Source organism: Aptenodytes patagonicus, chromosome 1 (assembly GCF_965638725.1).
Source record: "Aptenodytes patagonicus chromosome 1, bAptPat1.pri.cur, whole genome shotgun sequence".
Classification (NCBI taxonomy): Eukaryota; Metazoa; Chordata; class Aves; order Sphenisciformes; family Spheniscidae; genus Aptenodytes; species Aptenodytes patagonicus.
The window spans coordinates 213,703,489-213,716,459 of NC_134949.1; the positions used below are offsets into that span (position 1 = coordinate 213,703,489).

A 12,971-nucleotide genomic window follows, 5' to 3' on the forward strand; every position below is an offset into this window, starting at 1 on the left:
TTATTTTATTTGCCCTGAATACATTATAATAACAACCATTAGAAGTGAATTCAGTAACCACTTTTTTTCACCCGTAGTTTTGAGTGAGTAGAATTTCTGGCAGCTACCCAAACAGGTCACCACGAACAGGATAATGTGGCAATCTGTTATCATTAGCTCTGTTGGAAAGGTTCTGAAGACACTAGAGAGAATTAAACGACCTGGAAAACTCAGTCTGTGGAAAAGTCTATTGTACTCATCTCCGTTATTTCCACCTCTACGCATCACTGGAAGAGTGGAACAACATGATTTGCAGTGGTGACAAAGATAAAGGTCATTTTTCTGTTTTTCTTTTATCCAGCATAAGCCATGTAAGGATTGTTAAATTCCACACATACAGAAAATGACTAATTCGTGTCAGGCCCTTCCACTCTCTCAGTATGTTAATCTATTGAAATCTTCACTTTGGAAGACAATGCAGAGTTGTATTCTTGAAAATCACTACTACTTTTGTTCCTGTCCATCACTGTTACAACTGTCAGAATTTCAGACTGTTGAAAATAACAATATACAAAACCCCTATATAGCCCATTTTAGCAAGTGTTTTTCCTAACTGGTGCAATTTTTTCCAGCAAAATTTGAAAGAAAGAGCAGTTCTAAAAAGACCTATTAAACATAATCACTATGCCAAGGTCCACACGGTAAAGATAGGTACTACAAAAAGACTGACATAGCTTATTCAAAAATATGCATCAGAGAGATTTCTTTTGTTTATATAAGCTTTGCTGCTGTTGTTCTACATTTATCTGAGTGATTAACTTAAAATGAAGAATCAGACTTTGACATACACCAGCTATTCTGATTTAACAGTCGTGTATGTAAGCCTTATTCCTGGGAAATCCAACAAAAGATAAGTCCACAGAAATGAAATAAAAGAAACAGGGGAATTAGCAGAATCTTAAGCAAAAACCTGGAGATCTTGTGTATTTTGGGAAAGGAAGGATAAAAGTATTCCTGGACCTCAGAGGTGAGAAAAAGTTCAAGGGACTATAGTCAGGGGAGCTGAGTGTTTTCCCTAAATCTGTTTTACTTCACACTGTGTACTTATTGAGAGGTTGAGGGCATGGAGTACCAAAGATACTGTTTTGAGGGCATATTCTTCACCAGTAAATAAACATCTCCTGCTTAGGCATAAAATTGTGCCAAGTCCTTCTTTATGGAAGTGGAACAAAACACAGTGTGATTTGTGTTTCATTGGCAATTTATTTTATTTTTTTACCTAGGAACTTCTGTAAGTGAACACTTAAACATTTATTAGGAATGAACCACAGACACAAGACTCAGTTCTGCTCTATTGCAACAGAGGATGAAGTTAACACCATGCACAAAGACTGGCAGGCCAGAAGTTAGTTCTGTCACCTGATATTATAGATTTGTGTAGAAAGAATATCTGCATAAATGTTCCTGGCATATTTGTCAAAATTGGACTATCAAAAGCCTTCAGCCTAAAGACTAACTGAGTTCTGACACAATATACACAATTATTCAGCCTATAAATAGTTATTATTCTGAGAAACAGAAATCTGTAGGAAGTTAAATTTTCAAACATAATTATGGCTTAAATTTATCTTTGCTGTTCTTTGGCAAGAAAGAGAAGAGAGAATTATTTTTCATTTATAGCTTGGGAAAAAACTCTTCCCTTTTCTCTCCTCCTATCACCTCTTGCTCCTCAAGGACATTAAAGACACCTCTTAGATGCCAGAATGCCCACTTTGCATACACTCAGAGCCAAAATGCTTTTTTATATAAAGAATATCCTTCAATAAATCTGCTACTCTAATAAGGCTTGTACAGAGAAAACAAGTTAAAATTCACCTGCCAATCTTTCCTATGCTTTTAGTGGTTGCAATGTATTGTCAAGAGCAGGAAAATGAGTTAAACTGTCTTATATTTAAAATGACACTGTGAATCTACTCATATCAAGTTCATCAGTTCTAATTCAGTTATGTCTGTTTGGAGGTCACTGCCTGTATCATTCATTACAATGGCTTTCTATTTTTCTGATATGATTCTCAATTAGTTGGGTAGGCAAGTAAAACATCTGACATCCAACAATGAACTATATGCTTCCAAATATGTTTGCACAGCCACACATTACACTTTAGCAAGCTCTTTATGTTGACCTATTAATAAACCATAGTTTGAGGTTGAGAATAAAGATTCAACTCAAAAATTAATTAGAGGTGTTCTGAACTACATGATCATAAGCCATTCAGCTATTAAATGATGAAGCACGCCACTTAACAGATAACCACAGACGTTTACTCCATCTTATTTCCATCTGTGGCTGTATTCATGATAAATTTAAAGTGAATATCCATCGTTCAACTGGATAATGAATATCAGATTTAAATGACTCATACCTACAGCTGCTATATCGCACTGGTTTGTATCACAATAGGCTCTTAATGAGCACACCGCTTTTGACAATCACCTGCTTCATTAATACAGATTTGTATTTATTCAAATATTCTAATAAAACATACACTGAGTTACACAAACCACTTAATATTAGTTGGGAACAAACTCTGACTGCCTAACAGGGTGCATTATCCCTGACCTTTAGGTTTACCTTCATGAGAACTTGCCTGTGATTTCAGATTCCTGTAACAAACCTACCATATTCTAGAATTAGACCAAGCCACATTGAAATACCTGGGAGGTTAGAAGGGCAATATAGACTTTGTCTCTAAATCTTGTCTTCAGAGTTTTTCAGAACTAATCAGATGCTATTAAACATGAGACAAAAATTATTTTTAAGAAGTTATTCAGTTCACCCAGGTTAAGAGTATATTGCAGTGATTATTTTAAAACATTTACAAGGAGTGGTAAACACTTTTAAGACAGAACCTTCTACAAACCCATGGTGAGAAACATAACAATATTATCCAGAAAACTGGATTTCTTTTTTTAATCTGTGTTCCACTTGTAAGCTTATTCAGGTTAAATTGCTGGTGAAAGCTTCTGTGTTTGATTTTAATTTTATAAACTAATAAATGCAAGCAATAAAGCTCATATACATATTCCAGAAAGCAGTTTAATTTAAATATCCACTACCTCAACTCTCCTATCAGCTGTACAGAAGTTGTCCTTCGAAACAGAAATGATCTCCACAGAATAATTCCTGTATGAGTGAAAACCGCTGATGCTCAGGGGCTGAACTGAATCAAAATGTATTAGGACTCCTTTTCGGTAATCTGTGGAACAGGGAAAAAAAAAAAAGTTATATGTATGTGTAAAGCTGTATTTGAAGCCTTAGATCACCTTCTTGTATGTGGAGATCTGTTCATTTGACTCTCATGTTTCATTCCTTGTATGTTGCATGACATGGCAACGTTGGTTGGCTGTATGAATTAAATCTGAGACACCTTTCTTGTTTCAGAATGGATACAGGATTCAAAAGTGCTTTGTTTTTATGCTGTTAGGGGAAAAAATGGTATTTCTTACAACAACAAAAAAAGAATGAAGAGTTCTTTTTTACTTGCTACTCTATAAAGAAAGGATAGTACTGAGAAGAATGGAAAAGTTACAAATTTACATTATTAGCCTTTTGTGTTTATGTATATTCATCTATAATGGAAGGAATATAAAATAACTTCTGTTGTTTGAATTTAAACCACCTCATGAGCATTTTTCTAAAGATGCTTTCTCATATTATTTTTTTTTTAAAGTGACCTTTTCCAGATAACATGCAATTACAACTTCATTGATTACTTCATTTTCAAATTACTCATTTGAAATTATGCTAGAGGTATGCATCACCATTTGGCTTATCATCCTAAAAAATACAGCATAAGACTACTTTAAAATAACTATTGTTTGAACCAGTCTCTTCTATCTAGATATCCATTCATTAAGTTAAATTGGCAACAACAGAGAAATCACAACACTTTCAGTAAATTTGAACAATTGTTAGCATCCTCAATTAGAAAAGCAAAAAACACCAAACAAACAAACAAAAACCCACTACTGTTGTGATGTTATGTGAGCTTTTGGATTAATTAACTTTCACATGAAGGCTGAAAACCAGTCTTTTTCCTGCAGAAGTCTTTATTAACTAAACAGTAAACACAGTTATATCATCTTAAAGATTTCCTTTTTCCCAGTTTTTCTTGCACCTGACCTGAGTTATGTTCTCAGATGCTTCTTCCCTTGACTTTTGCAATACTTTATCCCGATTAAAGGAGTCACAAATATGTCTTCCTGTTCCAAATTATTCTCTGCTTAAGATATTTTCCTGGGAATCAGTCAGCAGCTGGGAACTACATCTATTAAATAATTTTGGGCCTAGTCAAAAATAAACAAGCAAATAAATAAAAGCCAATTAACTGTCCTAGTCAGACCTGTCTATGTCATTACCAGGAAACATATTAGATGTCTAAAGTTCTTCTACCAAAGGTACTGTGGTAGAACTAATTACCAATTTCATAGCTAATGCACTTGAGAATTATAAACAAACTTTCCTCACTGAAAGGCCTTGAAGTTTGAATTGAAAAATTTACCTAGGCCTTGCTTTTAGAAAGGCACTGAATTCAGGGACTGGAGAGTAGTTTTGACTTATATTGCATATTTAAAAAAAAATAAAAATATCAGTACAAGGGAAAAATTCTGATGCTGTTCTCATTAACTTTTTGTAGACCAGCCTAATGGTTAAGAATTTACCTAAGTGATATTACAGCTCAATCCCGTACTGCTTGAATGATTCAAAGCTGCGTCTGCAGTTCAGCAACCATTTAGATTTGTGAGGTAGATGAAGGCAAACTGCTCACCTTTCTGCTAGAGCTGTCTCACCTTGTAGAAAACACTGAAATTTTATAAAGATTATGAAGAGAAAGATTACAGAAAGCCACCATATTGGAAGAGAGAGAATTAGATCTCACTTCCTGTTCCCTTACAGTATTTGTACATTTTTAATCACTAATGATAATTATCTAAGTAAGTAAGTATCCATGTGAGTAAGCCTACAAATACACTCTTCTCCCAGTCTAGTTGTTACCCAAATCACCAAGTGGTAAAAACTAATGATCTAACAAACCTTCAAAATTGTATGTGAATAAGATATTTCCACTGCTATTAACAGGTCTTTGTGCTAACTTTGCAAGACCTCAAGACTGGGGCTTGTCAGTTTTACTTTGTCTGAACTTATTTTACTTAGCTCAACTTTGTTGTAGCTGGTAGAGCTGTAACAGTAATTTTCGAAATGACCAGGTAACTAGGTCTATCTCATTTTGCTTTTGTTTATCCTTCTATGGTACAATTTTCACATAGGTACTAGTAACAAGTAGTTATTCTGTGTATAATCTAATATTTAGATTAACATATTATCTAACATAACAACATAGCTTAGAGGAATATAGCCATGGTGTGACAAAAGAGACCTTGAAAGTGGGGATGCAGGATGCGGTGTAGAAAGGGGCAGGCACAGAATGACAAGAGAAAGGACACAGGCTGATGATGGAGACCCAATGGCTATAAAGAACCCACTAATGGTCAGCTAAGGAGATGCAGACCTGGCAAAATCAATTTTACAGGCAACAAAGAGCATGTATCTAGCATATGTAAAGTGTGTCATAAATAGTAAATCCAGATGAAGCATACACTTGGAAACCAGTGAACAAATAGCAAGTTGTGAGCATGTTGGCAAACATATAAAAATGTCCCTATTTGAGTTTTAGATGAGGAGGAACAAATCATCCACATGACTCCCAGTGAAGGACTCAGGATGCTGACAACTAGCTGTACCCTCTCCCCAGACTGAAGCCAATCTTTGGGTCCAGAAGGTGTTGGAAAATCAAACTTAACATCATAAAAGTGGTAAATATCAGGAGTGTGTGTATGGAAATTTCAACTTCTGCAATAGTATTATTTTCTTTATTTTCTATTTCTTTCTTTTTTCTGTAATAATAAGAACTAAACTAATAAGAATTTTTCAAGTAGACAGGATTTAAATTATACTAACAATAAATTATTGAATTTACATATAAGGTATGGGGGGGTTTTTTGGCCATAAAAGTATCTTGAGCATAAAAATTCCACTTCCTTGCATCACTTTTTGGAACTAATTCCTAGCTATTATTAAGCTGATCAATCATTTGCCTGCAGGGTTTACAGACACACCTGGGAAAGGAAGATATTGTCCTTAAGAATCATGTCATCCTGTGGCATTTCATATATGTATATATATATGTTGGGGTTTTTTTTGTAGTGGAAATTAGAAACAAAGATAGAAATTCTCTGTTGAAATAATGCTAAATCATTTATCTTAGGTATGATTTGCACTTAACTTTTCTGTTTCCTTGAGTTTCTTTCTCTTGCATAAGTTACAGAGGTATATATCCGTGATCTGTTTGAGTGTGTGTGTGTACAATATAAGCTATTACTGTGTGTTCGTACATATCCATATGCCTATATATTAATATTTTTTATTTTTAGATTGATTTAATATGAAGTAACAGGAATAATTCATCTGGGTTTTTTACTACTAATGGTCACAGATTTCATTTTTTAAACATGTTTTGTTTTAAAAAAAAAATAAATCTGTATTATTTTCAGCTTTGAACTGAATGTCAAAAAAATAATTGTGGAAAAAAGGTTGCGCAATAACATGGAAGTATGATGCATTAAAAGGAAAAGAACCACAATTTATTCAAACTTCTTATTAGAAAGAAACATCTGCAGATCACTGAATTCCACAGAAGGTGGGCTAGCCATTAGGTTTCAGTAACTGGAAGAAACAATAAATCACAGCTTTTACTTTTACAGCCCATTACACCCAGAGGTCTAAAACCTTCCTGTGGTTATTTGCAAGCCTCAGAGTACTCCAGCTGCAGAGTCTTATACTTTCCAACTTTCTGTGACTAATAGATGTTATATTATGGAGTGAACAGGAAATTAGAGTAGAAGAGAGGTGTAAAATCAGTATCCACAGAAAGGCTATGCAGGAAGGCTGTGAAGAATAGCTCACTGTAGGGCTATGCAGTCTCCCAGTGAACCTCAGACAAGACAGATTACATTCTCATTAGTGACTGTTTAAGAATCAGTGAATTTTTATATGTTAGAAAGGGGAAGCAGTGAAAAAGTTATTAAATATTGTGGAAGGGCAAGGTAGGAGAGGGAAATAGAGAGGTAATAGGTTTGGGGAGATATTTGATTGAGACCTGCTGTAGTTAGCTAGAAAAAATAGCTTGAGGGATGTATAGATCTTTCTCCCGCTTTTGACCTCTCACAGGAAAGTTATGCCCTTTTAAACTTTCATTCTGTGTAGAAGCACAGTATCCTTCATGTTTCCTTAAAATATCCTGGCAATTGACTTGCCCTTCTGCATTTATTAAACAAACCTACTGCTTCTGATGCGGCATGGTTCAGAAAAATAGTTACTTTTTACTCACCTGCCTATTCAGTAATTCCACTTTTCTTCTTGAAGCGACTAAATCAGATCTTCCTCCCACTTCATTTAGCCTCTTTCCTATTATGTCAAATGGGCCCACAGTTCCTAGCTAATTCGAGAACATGTCAGGGCAACATCAGCTGTATGGAAGAAAGAAGCTTCTCTAAGAAATGTAATGCCTCCCACATTGAACTGGAGGAAACTCCAGGCATCTTTAGACAGTTGAAGAGGTTCTCACTGTCTGTATCTATACTACAGGCAAGAAGTTCCTGCTGTTCAACCAGGCTACCTGGTGACTGCAAGGCAGACAGCACCATCCTCAGCAAACATAGTTTCCATTAAAATCTAAGACAACTGTGTTCCTAAATGTCCTCTGGGAGGCCTTGTACTGTAGGTTGCACTGAAGAATATGCTTACTATAAAAAACCCCAAGTATTTCCACTGTGTATGTGTGTTTCAAGACTGCTTTTGAATTCTTAGTGCAATGTTTTCCATTTAGCATCTTTTTCTTCTGCTTTTCTGCTTCAATCTATTTCTGGTACTGTACAGTCTTCACAGGTGAAGATTAGAAGGGAATATAAGAAGAGACACAGAGGGTAGGTATACCAGGAAATCTTAAAGGCAAGAAATTGCTCCTCAGGCTCGTTATCAAGTGTACTGGTCATTACACAGGTTGTCACATCTCAGCCCAAGCCTTTTAAAAGACAAGATAATTTAAAATAGAGCTTAAACACTTACAACCACTCCATGAGTTAGTCATTTCTCCCATCTTATATTATCCTTTAATTTCTTCTTTGAATTTATCCATATAGGAATCAAAGATATAATACATACCTTAATGGAACATAAGCAAGGATTTCTACTGGTTTATTTGGAAGTGTGAAAGCACTTCTCTACTTGTGTGATGGGCAATAGTTTGGTCAGCTCAAGGGAAGCTGAGTCTAATTCCAAACTTAAATGAAGAAGAAAATTATTCCACTTAGAAACTAAAAGCCAAATCCTGCAGTTGTGAGAAATTGTTATTTACAGGCACAAGGCAAGCAGGCACAAGGGTATGATATATATCACATAATGAGTGGCAGGTTATGATCCTCAGAGTGATTTTTAGCCTGTTCACTGTAGTCAATAGACTTGACCTATGGGAAAAATTTTACAAAGTCTGGGAATCTAAGAATTTCTTTCAAATATATGCATACTCTCTGAAGCTCAATAATTTCAAAAAATTAATTTCTTAATAAATTTTTAGTCTGGCAGACAGAGGTGGAGAGTATTATTCAAGTCTTTAAATATATAGCAACAGGTCCATCTTTAAATTTAAAGGATGTCTTGATACTCACAAGTACTTTTGTACTGACTACTAACATACACCTTCCTTCCACAAGCTTCAGAAACAGTAGGCATGATCCCAGAATAGTCCTCCTTCCCCCCCTGCATTATAATAACAAAAGTAATGGTGACTGTAATATCTGTAACACCTAGCACTGGTGGTGTCTGCAGTGTATCACGATTTTTTCACAATACAAGTAAATGCCCATTTTCCAGAAGGAAAAACATGGAGAGATGAACTTGCAAGTGAAAGGTCACCAATCAACAGCCAATGCCAATAAAGATGAAGGTTATAACGAACATTTCCAGTAAACCACAGAGTGCAGCAATGGAAGAACCCAATTGCTTAGATGCAGATTTTGACAGAGCAAAATTCTACGTCAGGAGATAATTCCTAGCCTTATACATGAAATTTTGAGGATATGCACTCAGCTCCAAAAGAAGATCATTTGCCCAGTGGGCAAATGGTTGTAGGTGGTGTAATATTTAGCTTCTCTTTCCTGTTTCTCTAGCATCAGCAGAGAAGCCTGTAAAAGGTGAAAAACACAGTGCTGTGTCCTTTAGTTTTGGATTTTACTCTAAACCATAACTAATACTATAACTTTGTGATGTGAGCACTCAGAAAGGTAGACTGGTTAGAAAGGGGAAAATTACTAACAAAAGAAAATGCCCTCTGGTCTGGGAGCTGTGAGCCTGGGAACTAGGCCTTGGGACCAGAAACATCCTTGAAAAGTGCAGCTGGCTTCTTTGAAGCACAGGTGGGGAACCTAGAAGCAGGTGACATCCTGAGATACCATCAGTAAGCACAAAACCCAAGAAACTGTAACAGCAACTTACTGTCTGAAAAAGTGGAAGCAGTCTGGGAAAATAAAATTGGGCTGAAAGAGCAGAAACATCATCACCTACTGGCAGTTCCAGGTGAAGAACAGACATTAACAGCATCTATTGGCTGCTCAAAGTGGTGGTGTCCTACGCCCTCTTATGTGTCTATGATATAAAAAGGACTTAATTTTTATCCAAAATGGAGCCTCTCTCTCTGAGACCTTCCCATGCTGTACCTACTTTTACTTTCCTAAACAAGTTGAATTCCACACAAACTTTCTACAAGATCTTGGACTCTCATTGGGGATGCCTGGCTGACTCCAGACTCCGTGATGTGGATCATTTTTGAAGTGAAACTCTGTCTGTTACCTTATTGGTCCCCACTTTGGGCCCACTTTTGGGGTTGGTTCAGCTTGTCCTCCCACCTCTGGGATGGTTGGGTCCCTCTTGGTGATTGGTTTGTCCTCCCCTTTGGGATGGTTTGGCCCTTTCTGAAATCTGTCTAATTCACTTGACACCGGTATTATAGATCCATGTAAGTAATCTATCATAAATATATCTGCTGTTATACTGGTGATAAGTTGCTTCACTAATGATAAATTTATGGTAACCTGTAATAGTTATTGTTTGTTATTATATTGATTGTTGCTATATGATTGATTGCTGCTATTATTGACTGCTGCCATACTATTGATTGATACTATATTATTGATTGCTAATAGTAACTTGTAATATCTGGATATATGCATATATTCACTTTATTAATCATAGATATACTTGCTAGTGGTGATTTTTGTGGTAGTATTCTTGCTATTGGTGATTTGTATGGTATTTGTGATTATCTGTAATAAAGTAGAGAAATTTAGAAGATAAAAGCCTCCATCTCCTTGTGTATTACAGAATCCCACAAACCCATAGTAGCGATCTCTATACACCCATAGGCTGGGTAACCCTTTAGGTCGTGACACTTTGCTACTGAGTTTAGTCTCACATTTGTTTCATGCATATTGTCTCGTCATAGTGTAATCGCCCCTAAGTGCCCTGTCATGCAACTAGGCTTGCTCCAACACAGTAAAACATAGATACGTTGATGGGAGAAGGAAACTGTGAGCAAGTTCATTGGCCAAAGCTGTTACCAAACTCCACTCCAACTGGATCTTTGTGTTCACAGACAGGGACGTGTTGCTGCACCTTTCTACCAGAGATGATGTTTCTGCTGGCACTGCTGATGCTGTCACTGTCAGTAAAATAATGCCTTTTAGAAATCAGCACACTGTCATTGCTGGTTGCCAATGCAAGTAATCATCTCATGATGAACTCCTCTGAGTTCAACTTCTGTTACATCTGTTTGCTTGGATTCTTTTTTAATTATGGAAAAGCACTTATCTTTGAGTCTAATTAATGGGATGCTTTATTTCACCTTTGTAACCACAGATGATTTTTCACAGATGTATGTCACTTTCTAGGAGGAAAGACAGGATTATGACTAATTCATTTTTTGTTTTGACTCATAAGGTACCCAATAATGTGGATCAGTGTGCAGTGAAGACTGACTGAATCTTGTTTATCAGAAGTCCTGGCGAGTAGCCACAGTCTAGCAAACAGAGTTTAAGTTTCACCTACGTTATTTCCATCTGGTCTTGTTTATAATGCTTCCAGTATGTGTAACTTAATAATACTAACATGGCTGAGTAAACGTCTCATTCTATTACACAAGGAATCCTAAAATGTTTTATAAACATTTCCAATCAACAGACCTTGTGAAGGCTATTAATTTCTATTTGCAGATAGGGAAATCAAGGCACAGTATTTTTGAAGGCAACATTAAAAAAAAAAAATAAATGCTTGAAATCACCTGGGGTTTGAAACCTGTTGAGTTTGAAACACTTTAATACTATCCTGATTTTTGAATATGTCAAGCACCTGCAGCTCTCACTGCCTTTAACTGCTGTTCTCTGTGTTGAGCGCCTCTCAGAACAAAACTCTGTGGCAGGTAACAAAATGAAGACACCTAAACTTTGTGCAGATGCTTGTAAATTTGGACCTCCTAAGTGATTTGCACAAAGTCAAACAGTGAGTCACTGTCTAAGCAGTAAAAGAAATTAAGTCTCCTGCCTGTCACTGTACTTTGGAAACATGCTGCTTCTCAGATAGCAGAGTTCCTTCAATTAGAGAAGAGTGGTCTATTAAAGCTGCAAGGAAAATAGCATGACTTAATAAGTCACTACAAGAGAATAGGTAATGCAGGAGTAAAGACCAAACAATACACAGTACCTGTAACTAAAAAACAGTGAGGACAAAAGGTAAAACTGAACTGTTCTCTAATCCAGACAAAGGTACTGAGGTGTAGCATCATGATGATAACTGCAGAGTGAAGAGGGCTCAGCTGCTAAATAGTGGCCACTGTGGCTTTGCTATGTCATTCAGAGCATTTTCTACTCAAGCCATGGTAAGAGTAAGTCACACTGGGAATTGACACATAGATGCCACAGTTCTGTGCAAATTAAGTATAGATGAAGTAAATAAGAAAAAAATGTGATACCTTTTAGGGCCAGACATAATAATTTAAGGAAGATCAGCAGAGTAGATTTCTTTGTTTATGAAGTGGATGTTCAGGGGGCAGATATGTGCTTTGAATGCTTTAAACATAGTAAAATTCCTTTCTAAAAATATCAGTTTAGTTAAAGCCATGTTGAAATTGTGATAAACAAAGTGTGCTGGTTTGGACCAGATCCCAGGTCTAGAACTATTAAAGGATGAATACTGAAGACATTCATTTGTATTAAAAATGTTACTGCAACACACATGAATGTCTGCACACAGACATTCCTTTTATTGCCTCCTTAATGTGAGCCCAGCTGACTGGGCTAATGGCTGAAGTCCCCTCCATCACCCTGAGACCATTAAGTGCCCACAATTGTCCTCTTGCTCCCCTTCCCACATTGCCCTGTGTTTCAAATCCCAGTTAGGTTGCAGCTAGTGCAATTGTCTGTCCCAGAGAGCCCATTAGATCTTTCTTTCTCCTCACTCCTGATGTTCCAAATATCTTCCTTTCTGCCCTCCTTCCCTTCCTCCATTTCCCCTTCCCTTGCTTCTCTCCATCAACCTTAGAAATTCACCTCTGATAGATTCTAAAGTAAAATGGGGGAAAATACTGCTATGTCTGGAAAGAATTCATAGGTTCAGATGAAGGTGCTTGGCTCAGCTAAGTATATGCCAGCATCTCTGTGTGCTTTTCATGATTTATCCTTTTTTTTTTCCAAATCTCTCAGTGGTTTCCAAACCAATAATGCTCTTCCTATTAGTGCTGGAACACTCTTGAATATTCAGACTTGCTTTGATATGTTATTCAAAAAGTCATCATGTTACTAGTGCATGGAGAAATATTATCAAGTAA

General features: G+C 36.4%; 1 protein-coding gene across 7 annotated transcripts in view; it reads right to left on the reverse strand.

The window, feature by feature from the left end:
• Positions 1-12,971, reverse strand: part of CNTN5 (contactin 5) — a 721,166-nt gene that overhangs the window by 513,652 nt on the left and 194,543 nt on the right. For 6 of the 7 annotated variants that reach the window (XM_076328246.1, XM_076328247.1, XM_076328249.1 and 3 more), the window contains one exon: positions 3,097-3,236. The exons of the other annotated variant lie outside the window; for it this stretch is intronic. The gene's annotated coding sequence lies outside the window, so the exon portion shown is untranslated. The remainder of the gene's footprint in view (positions 1-3,096; positions 3,237-12,971) is intronic. 7 annotated transcript variants of the gene reach the window in all.